Source organism: Nycticebus coucang, chromosome 18 (genome assembly GCF_027406575.1).
Source record: "Nycticebus coucang isolate mNycCou1 chromosome 18, mNycCou1.pri, whole genome shotgun sequence".
Taxonomy (NCBI): Eukaryota; Metazoa; Chordata; class Mammalia; order Primates; family Lorisidae; genus Nycticebus; species Nycticebus coucang.
This window is the reverse complement of record NC_069797.1, coordinates 9,695,492-9,718,106: the sequence shown is the minus strand read 5'-3', so window position 1 is coordinate 9,718,106 and position 22,615 is coordinate 9,695,492. Positions and strand designations below refer to the sequence as shown.

At 43.7% G+C, this 22,615-nt stretch overlaps 1 protein-coding gene across 14 annotated transcripts in view; it reads right to left on the bottom strand.

Annotated features, from left to right (window-relative positions):
- The window catches only part of NCOR1 (nuclear receptor corepressor 1), a 203,810-nt gene extending 182,086 nt beyond the window's left edge, over positions 1-21,724 (bottom strand). For 13 of the 14 annotated variants that reach the window (XM_053568563.1, XM_053568559.1, XM_053568561.1 and 10 more), the window contains exon 1: positions 21,545-21,718. The gene's annotated coding sequence lies outside the window, so the exon portion shown is untranslated. Of the gene's footprint in view, positions 1-21,544 lie in introns of all 14 variants that reach the window. The other variant, XM_053568551.1, reaches the window with a different exon arrangement.
- Between the last annotated feature and the right edge of the window lie 891 nt (positions 21,725-22,615).

The following is a 22,615-nucleotide window of genomic DNA, read 5'->3' as shown; positions in this document are numbered from 1 at the left end:
CAGGTGGCACAAATTCATAATGAATAATCCCTCTGATATCAAAATATGTTAATATTATTTTGACAGTTGATTCGGACTAATGGAAATATTTTGATCCTAGAGAACTGGCTGACTTCCATTGTGTACTTTGACACTTTGTTTCAGGTTGTATTGGTACACCTATGTTCCTCTTGCCTCTCCAAAAGATCTTGGCAAACTTTGACTCTCCTTGTTTTTTTTCTTCAGTGAGCTACTTCAAGACCATTTGTTTTTTTTTGTTTGTTTGTTTTTTTAAAGAGATAGTCTCACTTTATCGCCCTCGGTAGAGTGCCATGGCATTACACCTCACAGCAACCTCCAACTCCTAGGCTTAGGCAATTCTCTTGCCTCAGCCTCCCGAGTAGCGCCCACCACAACACTCAGCTATTTTTTATTTTTATTTTATTTTATTATAGAAACAGAGTCTCACTTTATTGCCCTCAGTAGAGTGCTGTGGTGTCACAGCTCACAGTAATCTCCAACTCCTGGGCTTAGGCTATTCTCTTGCCCAGGTGCCTCCTGAGTAGCTGAGACTACAGGCACCTGCCATAAAGCCCAGCTATTTTTTGTTGCAGTTTGGCCGGGGCCAGGTTTGAACCCACCACCCTCGGTATAGGGGGCCAGCGCCCAACCCACTGAGCCACAGGCGCTGCCTACTTGGAGACCATTTTTGCATATGCCATTTTCATGACAAGATTTTCAGTTAAGATTTTTCTAATTTTCTCAATGGATTACTTGGTCTGTTGTGCTTTTCACAGTCAGCAGACAATTTCGACATACAATTCGACAAATTTTTGCAATGTTTTCATCAGTTCTGCTTGTTACTGGCTACCTTGACCTCTTTTACCAGTGATACATTCTCCTCAGAGAGATATTCAGCAATGAGATATATAATACTTTCTCTAGGATGAGTTCACAAACTTAACTATCAGACACTGACCTGATTTCATTTCCATTCTTGCCAAGTTTAACAAGAAATTTAATGCTTATCTATTGCTATAATTCATGCTCTGACATTCTCATCATGGCACACGAAAACACCCAACAGCAATAATGAATGTCACTCAGCAAGACACAAACACATGTCAACACAAACACAGCTGTGAAACACGGATATACCAAAATTATGAAACTCTACTGAGCTGTTTGTACATCACTGCCAACATAAGCACATGGTGGCAAGTTCATAAACTTAATTGTCATCAGATGTCGCGTATGTAGACTATACGTAATTCCTATTTTAACTGTACATAAAAATTTTTTTTTTTTTTTTGTAGAGACAGAGTCTCACTTTATGGCCCTCGGTAGAGTGCCGTGGCCTCACACAGCTCATAGCAACCTCCAACTCCTGGGCTTAAGCGATTCTCTTGCCTCAGCCTCACAAGTAGCTGGACTACAGGCGCCCGCCACAACGCCCAGCTATTTTTTGGTTGCAGTTTGGCCGGGACCGGGTTTGAACCCGCCACCCTCAGCATATGGGGCCGGCGCCTTACCGACTGAGCCACAGGTGCCGCCCAGTACATAAAAATATTTAAAATCCTCATGACAAAGATCTTACATGTATGTGTGTGTACATACACTCATCTTTGAAGACAGGAATTATTTATATATAAGTAATATGAAATTGGCCAGGTATAAGGGCTCATGCTTGTAATCCCCACACTTGGGAAGCCAAGGCAGAAGATCACTTAAGGCCAGAAGTTCGAGACCAGCCTGGGCAACTTAGTGAGACTCTGTATCTACAAAAAATGAAAAATTAGGGCGGCGCCTATGGCTCGGTGAGTAGGGCGCGGGCCCCATATGCCAAGGGTGGCAGGTTAAAACCCAGCCCCGGCCAAACTGCAACAAAAAAATAGCCGGGCGTTGTGGTGGGCGCCTGTAGTCCCAGCTACTCGGGAGGCTGAGGCAAGAGAATCGCTTAAGCCCAGGAGCTGGAGGTTGCTGTGAGCTGTGTGATGCCACGGCACTCTACCAAGGGCCATAAAGTGAGACTCTGTCTCTACAAAAAAAAAAAAAAAAAAAAAAAATGAAAAATTAACTGTGCATACACCAGTAGTCCCAACTACTAAGGTGGCTGAGGGGAAAAGATCACTTGAACCCAGGAGTTCAAGGTTATGGTGAGCTATGATCACATTACTGCACTACAGACTGGGTGACAGAGCAAGGCCCTATCTCTAAAATACAAAACAAACATAAAAGGCTCCGGGCCTGTACACAGTGGTTACAGCGCCAGCCACATACACTGAGGCTGGCAGGTTCAAACCCAGCCCAGGCCAGCTAAACAACAATGACAACTGCAACAAAGAACAGCCAGGCATTGTGGCGGGTGCCTGTAGTCCCAGCTGCTTGGGAGGCTAAAGCCAGAGAATCTCTTAAGCCCAAGAATTTGAGGTTGCTGTGAGCTGTGACAGCACAGCACTCTACTGAGAGTGACATAGTGAGATTCTGTCTCAAAATAAATAAAAAGTAAAAAAATAAAAATTAAAGGGCAGTGCCTATGGCTCAGTGGGTAGGGCACCGGCCCCAGACAAACTGCAACAAAAAATAGCCAGGCGTTGTGGCAGGCACCTGCAGTCCCAGCTACTCAGGAGGCTGATGGAAGAGAATCACCTAAGTCCAGGAGTTGGAGGTTGCTATGAGCTGTGACACCAGAGCACTCTACTGAGGATGATAAAGTGAGACTATGTCTCTAAAACATAAATAAATAGGGCGGCGCCTGTGGCTCAGTGAGTAGGGCGCCGGCCCCATATGCCGAGGGTGGCGGGTTCAAACCCAGCCCCGGCCAGACTGCAACAAAAAAATAGCCGGGCGTTGTGGCGGGTGCCTGTAGTCCCAGCTGCTTGGGAGGCTGAGGCAAGAGAATCGCGTAAGCCCAAGAGTTAGAGGTTGCTGTGAGCTGTGTGACGCCACGGCTCTCTACCGGAGGGCGGTACAGTGAGACTCTGTCTCTACAAAAAAAATAAATAAATAAATAAACATTAAAATTTAAAAAAAGTTTTCCAAATAATTCTGATTGGCAGTCCTAAGAAATGCTTAAGTGATCTATCTCTGAACTCTCCTCTTAACTCAAAAATCCCAAGTAAAGCAAGCCAGGGCATATGCCTGTAGTACCAGCTAGTCAGGAGGCTGAGGCCATCACTTGAGCCCAGGAACTGGACTCCAGCCAGGGCAACATGGTGAGACTGCACCTCTCTTATTTAAAAAAAAAAGCTATAAATGGAATGGAGAGGCAAAAGGAAAGATCTTAGCTTAGGGTCATCCAAATTCTTTCTAACAGTGGCTTACCTGATTAGAAACCCATATAGTATGGTTTTCGTTATGGGTTTTGTTTAATTTTCTGCAATGGTTGAGTCCTGAGTTCAAAAATTACATTCAATGTCACTCGAATATGAGGTAGGTGATTTGTCTCTTTTTTCAGTCATCTTTCATGATGTCCTAGGTCTATGATAAGATTTAGTGAAGTCAAATTTATTTTAAACAATAAAATAAAGTGAGGTCTATTTAAAAATTGTATAAACCCAACACAGGAGGCAATAAAACATTAGCAAAATCAGCAGACAAGCCGCTGTGGGCCACCAATTCATGGGTCAAAGCAGGCCCTTCCCATCCTCACGTGAACTGCAGCCTAAAAACCAATATGACCTCCTTCCATAAAACTTACCCATGTTCAGACATTGTTGGTTTTTAACCAGCACTCTTTCCACAAACACCTTACATGGAAGCCAAATGTATAAGAGGAACAAAAGAGAAATACTCTGAATCAGTAAGAATGGGGGACCTAGAATCCATCTTTTTCTCTTTTTTTTGAGACAGTCTCATTTTGTCGCTCTCAGTAGAGTGCTATGGTGTCAGAGCTCACAGCAACCTCAGACTCTTGGGCTCAAGTGATTCTCTTGCCTAGCTGCCCAACTAGCTGGGACTACAGGTGCCCACCACAAACACCCGGCTATTTTTAGAGACGAGGCCTCATTCTTGCTCAGGCTGGTCTTGAACCGGTGAGGTCAAGCAATCCACCGGACATTGGTCTCTCAGAGTGCTGAGATTACAGGTGTCAGATACCACACCCGGTCCTAGAATCCATCTTTTCAGTCTCTCCCTAACTCCCCTACAGCCTTCCTCCAGTCCTGGCTCATAAGGAAACCTCCACAGAACACTGTACAGTTTGAAACCCACTGAAATAAAAGAATCTGGTCTAAAGTTAAGGTGTGAGGAGAAGTGTGCACCATAAATGGTAGTGTCAAATTATAATTTCAGTCCTTAGTACCAAAACTCATTAACTCAGGGTAGTTTACAGGCTTACTCATGAAATGTAAAAATTCTATGAATCATTTAGGAAAACTGATCAAGGCTCGGCTCCCATAGCTCAGCAGTTAGAGTGCCAGCCGCATGCACAGGGGCTGGTTCAAACCCGGCCCAAGCCTGCTGAACAAACAACAACAAAAATAGCCAGGTGTTGTGGGTGGTGCCTGTAGCTGGGGCTACAAAGGAGGCCAAGGCAAGAGAATCGCTTGAGCCCAAGAGTTTGAGGTTGCTGTGAACTGTGACACCACAGCACTCTACCAAGGGCAACATAGGGAGACTCTTGTCTCAAAAAAAAAAAAAAAAGAAACCTGATCAAGAATTTATAAACCTTTTTATTCAAATTAATGTGAAGTTACAGTATATAGGTTACATTAGTCTCACTTCCAGGATAAAGTTCCATTTGTACTAGAGCCCCTCTCCCAGAGGATGTTCTATATACTCTCGCAATGTGCATATTAGGTGAGAAGAGTTTATGAACTTCTTATCATAAACATCAAAATACATAATGATTTAGGATGGAAATAATATGCTAAAACTAGATGTCATTATTGTTATTGATATAAATATGTAAGATGAAAGCGCTTATATCTAAATTCTACAGATAAACCCAGAACTAGCCTCCTATGTCTTTTGAACAAGCAATAAAATATGAAGAAATGAAATTGGTCTATTTAAGTTCCTTTTTCAATCTTCCCATGCTAAATAAACACACACACACACACACACCACACACACAAATTTACTCAACAGGAAATGATTTTGCAACAACAAAATTTCAAATACAACCTTGTTGTTTTTTTAAAGGCTAATCTTCCTCTCACCAGGAACTCTTGGCTTTTGGCCTATAATCTTTGCATAACCAAAATATACTTAGATAGATTTTCAAGGTGGCCTAAGCAATCTTGGAAAAAAGGTTAAAAATATAATTCACTATGACAGGACTACAAATGCCTTTTCAGATGAGCAAGAATGAATCCACCAAGGCTTACAATAGAGGTGAAGCCCACACTTCACCAAAGCAGAAAAAAGATCCTATTATAGGATTTCAATTGTATTTTTTAATTAATCAAGTAATAAAACCTTTTGATACAAAAGTATGAGATAAAGGAACTGCCGCCAAAACACTACAGACACTAAAATATTAGTTACTAAACCAAGGCAAATTAGTTCACACTAATTCCCACAAAACTGCCCAGCTCTAGTCCAACTCCAAAGTATGCTGAGCAAAGAGAGGCTAAGAAAGACCAACACCCCTGGTCATCCCAACCACCTAAAATCCTCCAACCCAGAACAATTTAAAGAAAGCTGAGCTCTTGGGCAGCGCCTGTGGCTCAGTGGGTAGGACACCGGCCACATATACCGAAGCTGCCCTGTTCAAATCCAGCTCCAGTCAAACTGCAACAAAAAATAGCTGGGCATTGTGGCGAGCGCCTGTAGTCCCAGTTACTGGGGAGGATGAGGCAGGAGAATTAATTGCCTAAGCCCAGGAGTTGGAGGTTGCTATGAGCTGTCACGCCACATCCCACTACCAAGAGTGATAAAGTGAGCCTCTGTCTCTAAAAAACAAAAAAAAGAAAGCTGAGCTCTTAAACCTATCTCACAGTCCAGCCTCCAGGAGAAGGGAGACTAGAAATCATCTAAGTAAACTCTTTAATCTGTACAAAATCAGAATGATGCTTGACTGAGATAAATTTTCTCCTGTAAAATAAAGCATTCCTCCCTAAAAACAAAAGGAAAAAACATTACCGTGTCTTGGCCTTTTGCCTAAGATCAAGTGTAAGAAAAAAACTACTCTGAAAGGTCTGGGAAATGCCATTAACAAGGCATTTTATTTTCAGCCTCTTTGGACATTATGACACCTTACTTACAAGATAGATGAATGGGAGCTAAATAAACAGACTTTTTTTTTTTTTTTTTTGCAGTTTTTGGCCGGGGCTGGGTTTGAACCTGCTACCTCTGGCCTATGGGGCCAGCATCCCACTCCTTTGAGCCACAGGCACCGCCCCCCCTCCCTTTTTTTTTTTTTTTTTTTGAGACAGAGCCTCAAGCTTAAGCAATTCTCTTGCCTCAGCCCCCCAAGTAGCTGCGACTACAGGCACTTGCCATAACACCCGGTCTCACCAGGCTGGTCTCAAACTACTGAGCTCAGGCAATCCACCAGCCTTGGCCTCCCAGACTGGTAGGATTACAGGCGTAAGCCACTGCACCCAGCCTTAAGATCATTTTTTCTAACTCAGAGACAGATATCTTTTTTTTTTTTTAAAGATAATTCACAATTTATTTTTATTTTATTTTTTGCAGTTTTTGGCCAGGGCTGGGTTTGAACCCACCACCTCTGGTATATGGAGCTGGCGCTCTACTCCTTTGAGCCACAGGCCCCGCCCAGATATCTTTTTTTTAAGACAGAGTCTCACTTTGTCACCCTGGGGAGAGTGCCATGATAGCTCACAGCAATCTCAAACTCTTAGGCTCAAGAAATCCTCTTGCCTCCGTCTCCCAAGTAGCTGGGATTATAGGCACCTGTCACAATGCCCAGCTATTTTTAGAAACAAGGTCTTGCTCTTGCTCAGGCTGGTCTTGAACTCCTGAGTTCAGGCAATCCACCTGCCTTGGCCTCCCAAAGTGCTCGGATTACAGACAGGCATGAGTCACCACACCCAGCCCAGAGACAGACATCTTAAAGATCACATTATGCTTCCTCCCCCACTTTGACCCACTAACAGAGATAATTACAGGTTATTAAGCAAAATAAAACAAGGCCAATGAACAGACTTTTTCTAAGGTGTGCACCAAAAGAAAGTAGGAAAAGAGCACTGATTTTTTCTTTTTTTTTTAGAGACAGTCTCACTTTGTGGCCCTCAGTAGTGTACCATAGAGTCACAGCTCACAGCTCACAGCAACCTCCAGCTCTTAGGCGATTGATTCTCTTGCCTCAGCCTCCCGAGTAGCTGGGACTACAGGCACCCACGACAACGCTCAACTATTTTTTGTTGCATTTTGGTTGGGGCTGGTTTTGAACCCGCCACCCTCAGTATATGGGGCCACCTCCAGTATATGGGGCCGGCGCCCTACTCCTTTGAGCCACAGGCCCCCCACAGGTGACTCTATGGCACACTACTGAGGGCCACAAAGTGAGAGTACTTGACTTTAAATATGGTTTACTAAGTTCTATGGGAGACAGGGTCAAAAAACACAAGCAGACACCTGTGATGTTCTGCTTCCCACAGTGCTTAGCTCTCAAAAACACCCACTCCAACAGCAAGTCTCGGTAACTCTTCCTTCCACATATACCCAAAGACTCCCAGGCCTCTCCATCTGACTATCATCTCTTCCTGAAGAAACTCCTAACTGGACTTCCCTCTTCAATACTTTCTCCACTCAAAAAGCCAAGCATTCTTTTTAAACCATAAAACAGAACATGCCACTCTTCTGCTTAAGGTTCCCCAAGGACTTTCCATGCATTACAAATAAAATCCAAACTACTGACAAGGACTGAAGGCCTACTTGTTTGGCCTGCTTAATCTCCGGAATGTTCACTGCCCCAGCAACTTGAGCTGCCTTTCACTTTCTCCACCTTCTGCCAAGCCTCCCTAGCTTCAGGCCTTTGTCCCTCTTTACTCTTGGCCTAGAATGTTCTTCCTGGCTCATTCCTGTGGCTGTCTCCTCTTGTGACTTAACTCAGAAGAGCCTTTCCGACCACCCTGTAATGTAAACTAGTTCCCACCAGTTACTCTCAATCGTATTACCTATTTTACTCATTTGTAGGTTTTATGATAATACGAAATAGATTACCATACTTTATTTTATTTGATTATACTGTCTTCCCCCACTAGAATGTAAACTCCCTATTTGAGTCCCTACAATATCTATTGAATAAGAAATAAACAAGAAGGCTTGGCGCCTGTAACTCAAGCGGCTAGGGCACCGGCCACATACACTGGACCTGGTGGGTTCAAACCCACCCGGGGCCTGCCAAACGATGACAAGTACAACCAAAAAATAGCCAGACATTGTGGTGGGCGCCTGTAGTCACAACTACTTGGGAGGCTGAGGCAAGTGACTCGCTTAAGCCCAAGAGTTTGAGGTTGCTGTGAGCTGTGATGCCACAGCGCTCTACCCAGGGCAACAGATTTAGAGTCTATCTCAAAAAAAAAAAAAAAAGAAAGAAACAAGAAATGTACAGGACTTACTTGAAGCAAAGTTTGAATCTACTAATGGACAGAAAAATACACTTGAACATGGCACAGGAAATGCATGAAGATGTCAATTTTCCCAAAATCAACCTATAATTTCAGTATTTCCGCTCAATATTCAGTATTCAATAAAAATCTCCACAAGATTTCTTTTTGAATTCTGTAGAATGATTCTAAATTTCATCTAGAAGTATACAGAGACCAGAGTCATTTAAATCTGGGGAGAGGGGCGGTGCCTGTGGCTCAAAGTGGTAGGGCGCCGGTCCCATATGCCGAAGGTGGCAGGTTCATACCCAGCCCCGGCCAAAACCCACAAAAAAAAAAAAAAAAAAATCTGGGGAGAGAAATAAAGTAATTTAACAGGTGATTAACCCTACCTATACTAAGATTATAAAATGATAATAACAAAGGGCCTGATAATACACAAAAAGAGATCAAAAGAAAATAGCAAAGCAGATCAGAAACAACAGTCCCATACACATTTGGTAAATGATAAAAGTTGCAGTTCTAAACAGTGTGTCAAAAGACAGAAAATTGGGCGGCACCTGTGACTCAGTGGGTAGGACACCGGCACCAGATACTGAGGGTGGTGGGTTCAAACCCGGCTCTGGCCAAACCACAACAAAAAAATAGCCAGGCGTTGTGGCGGGCACCTCTAGTCCCAGCTACTTGGGAGGCTGAGGCAAGAGAATCGCCTAAGCCCAGGAGTTGGAGGTTGCTGGGAGCTGAGATGCCACAGCACTCTACTGAGAGCAATAAATTAACTCTGTCGCTAAAAAGCAAGACAGAAAATTTAGGGGAAAATTCATTCACAATTATATCCCCCTAAAATATCTCTCCACTTCCTATACCAGAAATAAATTCCAGATGGATCAAATAATCAGAAGTTTAAAAAAGAAAAAGAAAAAGAGGGTGATGCCTATGGCTCAGTGAGCAGGGGGCCAACACCATATACCGAGGGTGGCGGGTTCGAACCCTGCCCCAGCCGAATTGCAACAAAACATAGCCGGTCGTTGTGGCGGGCACCTCTAGTCCCTGCTACTTGGGAGGCTGAGGCAAGAGAACCGTCTAAGCCCAAGAGCTGGAGATTGCTGTGAGCTGTGACACCATAGCACTCTAACAAGGGCTACAAAATGAGACTCTGCCTCTAAAAAAAGAAAAGAAACCATAAAAGTATTAAAAGCTTAAAATCTAAGGACTTGTTTTAAAAATACAAAAATATGAAGTCTAAAGTCTTCCTCTCACTCAGTTCTCCTCCCTATGACAACTGTAACCCGGTACCCTTTCAGATATATCCTACTATATACATTTAAGCAAATAGGTGCACATTATTTTTCCTCTTTAAAACAAAAACATGGTAGCACCAGTGGCACAGTGGGTAGGATGCCGGCCCCATATACCAAGGGTGGAGGGTTAGAACCCAACCCCAGACAGCTAAAACAGCAATGACAACTGCAACAAAAAAAGAGCCGAGCATTATGGCAGGTGCCTGTAGTCCCAGCTACTCGGGAGGCTGAGGCAAGAGAATCACTTAAGTCCAAGAGTTAGAGGTTGCTGTGAGCTGTGACACCACAGCACTCTACCGAGGGCAACAGAGTGAGACTGTCTCAAAAATAAATAAATAAATAAATAAAAATAAAACAAAGACAAACAGTATTATACTATACATGATCTTCCTTCCTTTGTTCTTCTAGTTTAATAGATGCGTGGATTTTTTTTTCTTTTTTTGAGACAGAGTTTCACTATATCGCCCTTGGTAGACTGCCGTGATGTCACAGCTCACAGCAACCTCCAGCTCCTGGGCTTAGGTGATTCTCTTGCCTCAGCCTCCTGAGTAGCTGGGACTAGAGGTGCCAGCCACAACGCCCAGCTATTTTTTATTGCAGGTTGGCCAGGGCTGGGCTCGAACCCGCCACCCTCTGTACATGGGGCTGGTACCTTACTCACTAAGCCACAGGCACTGTTTAATGGGTGGACATTTTAAATTTTAGAGTAAGGAAGGTTTTTTTTAAGTAGAGCATGAAACCCAGAAACCATATATACACTAAAAATGATCACAGCTAATATTTAGCAAATATTTACTATATGTCAGTCACTATGGTTAATGTTATTTACATTATCTCTATTTTAAAACAGAGATATTTAAAGCACAGAGAGTTAAATAATGTGCTCAAGGTCACACTACCAAAAAAACAACTTAGGGCTGGGACGGTGGCTCACACCTGTAATCCCAGCGCTCTGGGAGGCTGAGGCAGGTTGACCGCCTGAGATCATAGGTTCAAGACCAGCCTGAGGCTTGGTGCCCGTAGCTCAGTAAGTAGGGTGCCAACCACATACACCGAAGGTGGCAGGTTAGATCCCTATCCAGGCCTGCTAAACAACAATGACAACTGCATCCAAAAAACAGCCAGGCGTTGTGGCGGTTGCTGTGACACCACAGCACTCTACCAAGGGTGACATAGTGAGACTCTGTCTCAAAAAAAGACCAGCCTGAGGCAGAGTGAGACTCCTCTAAAAAGTAGCCAGGCATTGTGGCGGGCACCTGTAGTCCCAGCTACTTGGGAGGCTGAGCCAAGACAATGACTTGAGCCCAAAAGCTTGAGGTTACTGTGAGATATGAGCCACTGCACTCTACTAAGGGCAACAAAGTGAGACTCTGTTTCAAACAAACAAACAAAAAAATAGCTTAAAGGCAATGTGTACATACATGAAACAAGTAAATATTTTAATATGTAAAGAACTCTCCCCATCAGTGTAAAAACAAAATAACACCATCAAAAAATAATCTAAGAACAAAAGTAGGCCATTTATAAAAGTACACTTTTCCCAATATTAAAAAGTGTATCAGACACCTCAATAGTGTCTGATAAAATGGCAATTAAAATAATATTGTTTTGGGTGTTAAAATGTCAAAATATTTTCATGTGTAATATCCAGTGCTAACCAGTACACCCATACACTGTTGGTGGCTTTATAAATTGATACAATCACCTTTTGGAAGGAAAATGTGTCTATATCCAACCAAATGTACATTTTTCTTTCTTGTTTTGTAGAGACAGAAACAGTAAATTCTCCTCCTCACTTTATCGCCCTCACTAGAGTGCCGTGGCATCACACTGCTCCAACTCCTGGGCTTAGGCAATTCTAGTGCCTCAGCCTCACCAGTAGCTGGGACTAGAGGCGCCTGACACAACGCCTGGCTATTTCTTTGTTGCAGCTTGGCAGAAGCTGGGTTTGAACCGGCCACCCTAGGTATATGGGGCCGGCGTCCTACCCACTGAGCCATAGGCACAGCCCCCAAATGTACATTTTTTCATATCTTTTGATTCAGGACTCCACTTCTAGGACTCTACCGTACAAAGTTGCTTGACAAATATACAAAATAAAAACATATACACATGCACATGTGTAAATATAGATATACACACAAATAACCCTTTTTAGCTTTGTTTTTCTGGTAAAATTAAAACCCAGTAGCTACAAACTAATTAACAAATTACAGTAATTTTATTTAGTACAAGTGGAATATTATGTAGCTGCTAATGATAGAGGTAGCTCTGAAATATACAGATAAACTTGAAACAGTAAATTACAATCCCATAATATAGAAAATTACACACTTTTTAAAAATAATAACCTGGACAAATATGCTACATTTAGCAGATTATATCTAAGAAGTGGTATTTTCGATTTATTTATAAAATTTTATAATTAGTAGCTGGGACTACAGGCACCCGCCAAAACGCCTGGCTATTTTTAGAGATGAGGTGTCACTCTGGCTCAGGCTGGTCTCTAACCAATGAAGCTCAGGTAATATACCCGCCTCAGCCTCCCAGAGTGCTAGGATTACAGGCATGAGCCACCATGCCCAGCCTAAAGAACAAGATTTTAATAATGCATATCCTACCTTCATACATTAAAATGATTTTGTATAAAGTAAATTCTCCTCCCAGAACCACACCACAGAGGATATACTCCTACATCAGCTGTTTCCATTTTAGATATTTTAGATTATAACTCCCTAATAGCACAAGTTTTTAATTAATTCCAAGTATATATTAATAAAAATTATTGTAATTCAAAAATGAATTTAAAGAACTTAAATCAACAGTAATGGAAAGCTAACCGTCTCTGAAGACTGAATCTGAACTGAGTATGAAAGCAATGATATCAGAGTTGTCAGTCACGAAAGTGCAGGAGGAGGGTAACGTAGAACCACAAAGGTGACCCTCACGACAACTCTGAGTCAAATTTTCCTAGAAAAAATGTAACCTTAATACATTCAAGTTTAATAGAAGGTAATCCACACATAGCAAAGAATTAAAACAGCCAAACAACCCGAACTGTGTTCCTCAAGTACAGCATAAGAGGAAAAAAACATTAAAATATTAGTAATCTTTACTTTTCTGTTTTACTCTTGACTAATTCACTCATAGGTTTAATTTTTGACATAAAATTAGTCAGTACTATCCCTTCAAAGGGATTCCCAAATTCTATTATAATCCTATCAACCAACAGTCCATATTTCTAATTCACAATTTTGTCCTAGGTCTGAAACTAATCCAAAATTCCCTACATACATAAATTAAAACATTCTCATATTCGATCATTATCTGGAGCTACAAATCTTATCTGGAATGAATCAATCCCATTATTACTTTCTCTTCCTCCCCAATCCCAGTAAATGGATAAATTTTTTAAAAGAAATGCCCTGGGTCAGCACCCATAGCACAGTGGTTACAGTGCCAGCCATATACACCCAGGCTGGTGGGTTCGAAACCTGACCCGGTCAGCTAAACAACAATGACAACTGCAACAAAAAATAGCAGGGTGTTATGACAGTTGCCTGTAGTCCCAGCTACTTGGGAGACTGAGACAAGAGAATTGCTTAAGCCCAAGACTTTGAGGTTGCTGTGAGCTGTGATGCCACAGCACTCTACCAATGTCAACATAAGGAGACTCTGTCTCAAAAAAAATAAACAAATAAAAGAAATGCCTTGTTAAGTCACTGATAACAGGCATGCCATTTCACTGACACTGGTAAAATTTCTACCTGTTTTTCAATGTCCAAAAGTTCAGATTTCAATTCAGCATCAAGTTGATACAAACTTACTCTAGCTGCTAGGCTTTTTTTTATGCATTTAACTAATACTACATAAATATCTAAAATTCCTGGATGCACAGTATTATTCTGGGTGTGGGGAACAGGAAAAAATTAAAAAATAACTTAGTTGAGGTTGCAGTGAGGTATGACTGGGCCACTGCACTCCAGGCTGGGTAACAGAGGAGGACCCTAGCTATAATAATAATAATAATAATAATAATAAATAAGAGTAGGGCACAGTGGCTCACACCTGTAATGCTAACGTTCTGGGAGGCCAAGACCTGTGGATTGCCTGAGCTCAGGAGCTCGAGACCAGTCTGAGCCAGAGCAAGACCACTATCTTTAAAAAATAGCCAGGTGTTGTGTGGGTGCCTGTAGGCCCAGCTACTCGGGAGGCTGAGGCAAGAGAATCGCTTTGAGCCCAAGAGTTTGGGGTTGCTGTGAACTATGATACAATAGCACTCAACCTCAGGGTGATTAAGACTCCATCTCAAAAAAATTAAATAAATAATAATAATAAAATAAAGGGCGGTGCCCGTGGCTTAAAGAGTAGGGCGCCAGCCCCATATACCAAGAGGTGGCAGGTTCAAACCCGGCCCCTGCCAAAAACTGACAAAAAAAAAATGCACTTTTTGAGTAGCACCTGTGGCTCAGTGGGTAGGGCGCCGGCCCCATATACCAAGGGTGGCAGGTTCAAACCCAGCCCCAGCCAAACTGCAACAAAAAATAGCCAGGTGTTGTGGCACGCAGGTGCCTGTAGTCTCAGCTACTCAGGAGGCTGTGTCAAGAGAATAGCTTGAAACCAAGAGTTTGAGGTTGCTGTGAGCTGTGATGTCATAGCACTCTACCCAGGGCAACCTAGTGAGACTCTGTCTCAATTTAAAAAAAAAAAAAAAAGAGGGCGGCGCCTGTGGCTCAGTGAGTAGGGCGCCGGCCCCATATGCCAAGGGTGGCGGGTTCAAACCCAGCCCCGGCCAAACTGCAACAACAACAAAAAAAATAGCCGGGTGCTGTGGCAGGCGCCTGTAGTCCCAGCTACTCGGGAGGCTGAGGCAAGAGAATCACTTAAGCCCAGGAGCTGGAGGTTGCTGTGAGCTGTGTGATGCCACGGCACTCTACCAAGGGCTATAAAGGGAGACTCTGTCTCTACAAAAAAAAAAAAGAGCCTGGGTGGTGCCTGTGGCTCAGTGGATAGGGCGCCGGCCCCATATACCGAGGGTGGCGGGTTCAAACACAGCCCTGGCCATACTGCAACAAAAATATAGCCGGTGCCTTGGCACCTGTGGCTTAAGTGGCTAAGGCGCCAGCTACATACAACCAAGCTGGTGGGTTCAAATCTAGCCCGGGCCTGCTAAACAAAAATGATGGCTGTAACCAAAAAAAAAAAAAAAAAAAGTAGCCAGGCATTGTGTTGTGGCAGGCGCCTATAGTCCTAGCAACTTGGGAGCCTGAGGCAGAAGAATCGCTTGAGCCCAGGAGTTGGAGGTTGCTGTAAGCTATGATGTCACAGCACTCTACCCAGGGCAACAGCTTGAGGCTCTGTCTCAAAAAAAAAAAAAAAAAAGAAAGAAAAGAAAAGAAAAAATAGCCAGGCATTGTGGTGGGCGCCTGTAGTCTCAGCTACCCAGGAGGCTGAGGCAAAAGAATCGCCCAGGAGTCGGAGGTTGATGTTAGCAGTGATGCCATGGCACTCTACCAAGGGTGACAACGTGAGACTCTGCCTCTAAAAAAAAAAAAAAAAATGAGCTTTTTGGTCTGGGCATGGTGGCTTAAGCCTATAACCTTAGCACTCTGGGAGGCTGAGGCGGGTAGATTGCTTGAGCCCAAAAGTTTGAGACCAGCCTGAGTAAAAGTGAGACCTGTCTCCACTAAAAATAGAAAACCTAAGTTAAGAGGATTGCTTGAGCCCAAGAGTTGGAAGCTGCTATGAGCTATGACGCCACGGCACTTTACCCAGGGAGACAGCTTGAGACTTTGTCTCAAAAAATAAAAGCTTTTCAATATAACATTAACGTACAATTCACATCCATGCTATTTATCTATTTATCTACTCTAACAAGTCTGAGAGTAGATGAAAGAAGCAACTTGTAATTTATAATATACGTTAAGCCATTTGTTTGGGTCTCAGGGGTTCATAACCACTGACATAATAAAATTTCCATCACTGTAATACTTAAATTCCATGATGTATCACATACGTCCAATAACCTCAAAGATGTAGTTTAAGAAGATATTCATCAGGCCTGGTGCAATGGCTCATGCCTGTAATCTTCGCACTCTGGGAAGCCAAGGCAGGTGGATTGCCTGAGCTCAGGAGTTCAAGACCAACCTAAGCCACAGCAATACCCTATATCTAAAAAAACAGCTGGGAGTTGTGGTGGGTGCCTGTAGACCCAGCTACTCGGGAGGCTGAGGCAAGAGAATCACTTAAACCCAAGAATTTGAGGTTGTTGTGAGCTGTGACACCACTGCACTCTACTGAAGGCAACAGAGTAAGACCCTGTCTCAAAAAAAAAAAAGAAGGGCGGTGCCTGTGGCTCAGTGGGTAGGGCGCCAGCCCCATATACCGAGGGTGGCGGGTTCAAACCCGGACCCAGCCAAACTGCAACAAAACAAATAGCCGGGCATTGTGGCAGGCGCCTATAGTCCCAGCTACTCGGGAGGCTGAGGCAAGAGAATCGCCTAAGCCCAAGAGCTGGAGGTTGCTGTGAGCTGTGATGCCACTGCACTCTACCAAGGCAGACAAAGTGAGAAAAAAAAGAAAAAGAAGATATTCCTCAAACCACATTAAAAGTTAAGCAAACTGTGGGGCCTTGGTGTGTGTCACAAAAAAAAATAATAAAAATAAAAAAAACAAAAAAAAAGTTAAGCAAACTAAATAATTCCAGTGATCATCTTATCACTGATGAAGATCAATGCCACCATTTTTGAAATTGCAGAAATTTAATATTAAGAAGTATTTTGGGCTCGGCGCCTGAGGCTCAAGCGTCTAAGGCGCCAGCCATATACACCTGAGCTGGAGGGTTCGAATCCAGCCCCGGGCCCGCCAAACAACAACGATGGCTGCAACCAAAAAATAGCCAGGCATTGTGGCAGGCGCCTGTAGTCCCAGCTACTTGGGAGGCAGAGGCAGGAGACTCGCTTAAGCCCAGGAGTTAGAGATTGCTGTGAGTTGTGATGCCACAGCACTCTACACAGGGTGACAGCTTGAGGCTCTGTCTCAAAAAAAAAAAAAAGTATTTTAGCTCGGCATCTGTGGCACCAGCCACATACATCAAGGTTAGCAGGTTCAAACCCGACCCGGGCCAGTTAAACAACTGCAAAAAAAAAAAAAGCTAGGGATTGTTGGGGGCGCCTATAGTCCCAGCTAGCCACCTGGGAGGCTGAAGCAAGAGTATCTCTTAAGCTCAAGAGTTTGAGGTTGCTGTGAGCTATAACACCACAGCACTCTACCGAGGATGACACAATGAGACTCTATGTCAAAGAAAAAGCAAAAACGAAGTATCTTAAATTCAATACCTAAGCTGAATATCCAAGCGCTCTCTCATTCCCTATTATCTTCCATTTTTATAAGTGTCAGTTATTATACTGATCGTTCTGTGTATGATATGGTGTAATGGAATGAACACTATACTGCATGTCAGAAAACTTGGATTCTGCTACTGCCCAATTGCAGCAACTCAGGTAGAGGCATTTAACTTTTGTGACCTTCAATTCAAAAGTAATAAAAAGTAGGACTAGATAACCTAAATGATTCTGCATTCTATAAGTTACTAGCATTTTGTTTTAACCAACTTAGTTTATTTTTTGAGATCACTTCTAAATAAAAGTAACAGCAGCAGACATGGAGGAAGAAAACTGTCTGAAGGACTCCGCAGAAACATTCTCAGACTTTCAAATGCAAAGAGGAAAAAATAAAAGTAAGTTATATCTAGCTTGGCACCCATGGCACAATGGTTACAGTGGGGGCCACATTCACCGAGGCTGGCAGGTTCAAACACGGCCTGGGCCAGCTAAAAGCAACAATGACAACTGCAACAACAACAAAAAAAAATAGCTGAGCTTTGTGGCTGGCGCCTGTAGTCCCAGCTACTCAGGAGAGTGACGCGAGAGAATCCCTTAAGCCCAAGAGTTTGAGGTGTCTGTGAGCTGTGATGCCACAGCACTCTACCCAAGGTGAGAGCATGAGACTGCCTCAGAAAAAAAAAAAGTAAGTTATATCCAAGTAATATTTTGAACACATAAGCTTCAGGTATAGAAAAAAAATGGCAGAACAGTATAAATGTTCAAGGAAAAATACCATCATAAAAAATACCAAAATAAAAAAACAGATGTTCCACGTACAGTTCTTGCTGCATTACAGAAGCTTTTCCTAGTTTTTCAATACTCCTAAAAAATCCTGTCAGAAAAAGAAACATTTCCTTAACCTTTCTGTACCATCAAACATAAAAAAGCCAAAATATGAGACAATCTACAGAGTTAGTTATCTGTGCATGTCTGTCATTTAGTAATATGCACTGAACAAAAAAGGCACTTCACACTGGTTGAACAAGTTCATGAAAAAAATACATGAATCTCTCTCCTACAAATGAGGCTGTACATAATAAATTCTAATCAACCTTTACTACTTGCTTTTGATCATATTCTAGTAAAATCCAGTATCTGCAATAAAACAACAGATGGAAGCAACTAAATATGCAGGAGATCTATCATCCTTACACATCTAAGAATTTTAAATTACAATGAAAATCACAGAATAGGGACGGTGCCTGTGGCTCAGTGGGTACGGTGCTGGCCCCGTATACTAGTGTTGTGGGTTTGAACCAGGCCTGGGCCAAACTGCAACAAAAAAATACCCAGGCGTTGTGGGCGCCTGTAGTCCCAGCTACTGGGGAGGCTGAGGCAAGAGACTCGCCTAAGCCCAGGAGTTGGAGGTTGCTATGAGCTGTAACACCATGGCACTCTACCATGGGCGATAAAGCAAGACTCTGTCTCAAAAATAAATAAATAAATAAATAAATAAATAAGAAAATCACAAAATACAGTTAAAACCAACTAACAAAATCAAACACCCCAAAAAACCTCAGTACCAAACAGCCTAGCATTCACCTACATCAACCGATCCCAGATCTATCCAAAGGCCTTTTCTTTGTACAGCAGAGAGCAAAGTCAAGACAATCTCACCATTCCACAAAATTTTTTTTTAATGTTTTAAACAATTTGAATAAACTCACCTAAATTTGGGACAAACTTTTACTCAATTAAATTTTAAAAAATAAGTTAATTTTCAGCATTTCATGCTTTTAAAAAAGTTAAGAGGACAGGATAAGCACTTAAGTTTTACTGTTTTTTAAATTCACCAATACCTCCAAAAAAAAAAAAAAATTTCACAAATACGTCCAGTTAAAAATATATAATCTTCAGCTCGGCACCGAGCCATATACACAGCCATATACACAAGGTTGGCGGGTTCAAAACTGGCCTGGGCCAGCTAAAACAACAATGACAACTACAATAAAAAACTGTCCGGCATTGTAGTAGTCGCCTATAGTCCCAGCTACTTGGGAGGCTTAGGGGCAAGGGAATCACTTAAGTGCAAGAGTTAGAGGTTGCTGTGAGCTGTGATGCTACAGCACTCTACCAAGGGCAACACAGTGAAACTGTGTCATAAAAAATATTTTATATATATATATATGTGTGTGTGTGTGTGTATATATATATATATATATATATATATATATAAATCATCTAGAGCGGGGGTTCTCAACCTGTGGGTCACAACCCGTTTGTAACAATGAAAATACATCCTGCATATCAGATATTTACATTATCATTCATAACAGTAGCAAAATTACAGTTATGAAGTAGCAACAAAAATAATTTTATGGTTGGGGGTCACCACAACCCAAGGAACTGTATTAAAGGGTCGCAGCATTAGGAGGCATTAAGAAGGTTAAGAACCACTGCTCTAGAGGCCCTGGAGAGAATCACAACTTTAGATGTGTCACAGCAGATAACAGGTACACTCTGATAAATTGCAACAGAAATATGTTTTTTTGATTAGAATCCTGTATTTATTCTTTCAACAAAAATTTGCAGCGTTAATATCCCGCAAACATACACACACTCCCACCTCATGCCTTAAACATAAAGATAAAATCAGAGAAGGGCGTATCTTGCTCTTAAGATGAGATAAAATACTAATAAAAATACAAGGTAGAAAGTGCTAAGCACCGTAAGAGATGGGCAGAAAAAATCCTGTCAGAAAAATCCTGGGAGAGAAAAGAGACATTTTAGTACCTCACAGAAACACAAAACCCTTTCATCTGTTTAAAGCAATTTCATAACTATTAATTTCCTTTAGGTTCACAACAGCCAACCCTGTTGTTGTACAGCAAACGTTTCCCCTAATGATACAGATGAGGAAACCTGAAGTACAGAAAGGTTAAGCAGTTTCAAATCGTCACACAGTCAAGTTACCAAAACTCTCTGTATTATATTTTCTCTGGGGGAGTAATTCAACATATGGCAGGCCTTTTGAAAAAGGAAAGAGTATTTTGGTACTGCAAGCAATCACTTCCTAGTATATTCTTCCTGTGTATGTATCTACATATATACATATATGTAGATATATATAAGCTTTGATTTCCATTAACAGGTGTGCTTAAAGCAAGGCAAAGCAACTGGGCACTATAAATATTAAAATAAAATAAACTTCCACTATATTTTATCAGAATGAGAAAACGAGGTGCAAGATTCCTCTCTCTAGTAGGAGAGAATGGTTATTCCCTCTGTAATTTTTACTCATGTCTAAATAAGATTCTAAAATTGGTCTGCTCTGGAGCCAAGTACAAGTTGGTTCATCCAATAAAAATCTTTATGAAAGGATACACAAAAACATATTCAAAGAACTATTAATAATTAAATAATGCCATCAACTCTTTAGTTATCCATACGATGATGATGAGACCAAAGCATCAGCAGCTACTGATCAAAACATGTTGAACCAATGAATGAATCTCTTAAATCCTAGGCCTGTTGCTCTTCGCACACTGCCATGTTCTGCCTCCCATCATTTCCTCACCAGGGTGCACACAAGGAATGTAAATTTCGATATAATTAGGATATAACTAGGGAAGCAGATCTGATATAAGTGAATATACTAATCCCAAAGATTAGAATTACCCATACCACTACTCTCCACGGTTAACTCTTCTGTGGCAGAGGAACCCAGGCATGCAACTATCACGGAAAGAAAAGTGACACTTTTTGAGCAAATAACTTTTCATAAACATTACTTATTCCCATTCACTCCTTTAATACATGACTATTCCTGACCCACTTTATTCGAAGACTTCTGTCTCCTCTCCATTAAGACCGATTTCTCAACCACAGTTTCTCAAATCCCTCCTTACCCAGAGAGAAGGGCACCCACTGACTTCCCACACCACCAATGAGCGGCGGAAGGGACAGGATGCGGACCTTTGCCATCCCCACCACTGCCCACCCTTCGCCATTACAGGGGTCTGGTTAGAAAGGTGAACTACTTTGCCCTCCACGTACTTGTCCATCGCTGTCACCCTCCCTAGATTCTTCCGCACTCCCAAGTCGGGCATCGGCTCCGCCTCACAGTAACCCAGGCGGGCCACCCGCGCGGCCGCAGCCGGCGACCCGAGGCCTCCCGGTCTCGGTCGCCCGTCCGCACGGGACACCCCGGCCCGGCCGCAGCCCATTCTTCCTCCAACTCCGTCAGCCTCCACTCGGGAGCCCGGGCTCGCAGCCGCGCCCGACAGGCCCCTGGGCGGCCCAGGGCAGAGGGCGGGCGGCTGGGACCCGGCCGAGAAGCCGTCCCCGCGGCGGGAGCTCGAGAGCCCGGGGACGAGCAGGGCCCCGGAGGCCGGGGCTGCAGGCGGCGGGGCCTACTCACCAGGAGCTGGCGGAGCGCGGGGGCCGACGCGCCCCCGGGCCTGAGGGGCAGGACGCGGTGCCGGCGCGCGGTCCCGCACCACGACCTCGGTCGGCGCGGCAGGCTAGGCGCTCACTCCCGTCGCCGCTGCTGCTTCGCCACCTTAGCCGCCATCTTGACTCAACCCCTTTCCCTCCCCCCAGCCCCGGCGGCCGCGGCTGAGGCGGCTCCGGCGCCGGCTCCTCCTCCTTCCGGAGGGCTGGGAGACCGACTCCCTCAGCCGGCCGAGCCCGCTCCTACCTGGGCCGGCTTCCTGGGGCTCCCCTCGGCCGGGCGGCGGCAGTCCCCTCTGGTGCATGTGTCAAGTTGAAGAAGTAAACCGGGAGATTAGAAAGTAATGTTGTAGGTCATCTCAGAGTTCACCTCCACTCCGCTTTCAGGGAAGGAGGGCGCCCAGCCGGACCCGGCGCGGCTGCCATCGCGCACCCGGGCTGGCGCGCCCCGCGAGCCGCCGCTCCTGCGCCTCGGGGCCTTCCCCGGCCGTGGGAAAGGGAAGGGCGCCGGGCCGAGCCTCGGGCCCTGCGACCCCTCCGCGGCGCGGCGGGGCGGCGGGGGCCTCCGGCCGGGGCTCCGTGGAGGGAATCCCGGCCCACACGTGGCTGGGAGCCAGAGGGGTGCTCGGCCCAGCCCAGACGCCTTCCAGGGCTCCGGCTGCAATTCGCACCGAGACCTCCCTGAAATGCGGCGCGGCTCCCTAACCTACCGTAACTCGCAAGAGGAGCCTGTAGCCTCGGCTTCTAGGAAGTGCACTCTCGGCCTTACGTTTCTGTTGAAATGACTAGACGGTTCTTTGTGACCGCGTACTTTCAGAAAAGTCACCACTGCACATCCCGAAATTGAGAAGGAAAAACATAGTTGGGGTATCTGGCTATTTCATGCAGATAACGGGCTAACCGATAATTTTAAGAAAGTCTCAGGTTTTTAAGAAATTACTTACAAAATGATCAGATGAAGAAGAGAAAGGAGCTCTTCCTAAAAGAATTGAGAGCCTATTTTAAAACGCTTCCCTTTAAACCTATTGCACTGTTAAGG